At 55.8% G+C, this 265-nt stretch overlaps 1 pseudogene; it reads right to left on the minus strand.

Moving 5' to 3' along the window:
- Positions 1-265, minus strand: part of LOC106314754 — an 18,012-nt pseudogene that overhangs the window by 12,630 nt on the left and 5,117 nt on the right.

Raw genomic sequence — 265 nt, forward strand, 5'->3', positions numbered from 1 at the left:
TTGATAAATCAAAAGAGGTGATTAAGGTGATCATTGGACGAGCAGTGCATGGGAGCGACCCTACCGGAGCGACACCATGAACTCGTTGTGCCCTACCTCTCAGAACGACCTTACCAGAGCGACAACACGAGGTCGCTCGCCATTTACGCTTTGGAGCGACCTTACTAGAGCGAGACCCCGAGGTCGCTCGCCATTTACGCTTCGGAGCGACCTCCTAGAGCGACAAGGCGAAGTCGCTCCAGCTCCAGAGCGACCTCACCACATC

The sequence above is a fragment of the Brassica oleracea genome, chromosome C9 (genome assembly GCF_000695525.1).
Source record: "Brassica oleracea var. oleracea cultivar TO1000 chromosome C9, BOL, whole genome shotgun sequence".
Lineage (NCBI taxonomy): Eukaryota > Viridiplantae > Streptophyta > Magnoliopsida > Brassicales > Brassicaceae > Brassica > Brassica oleracea.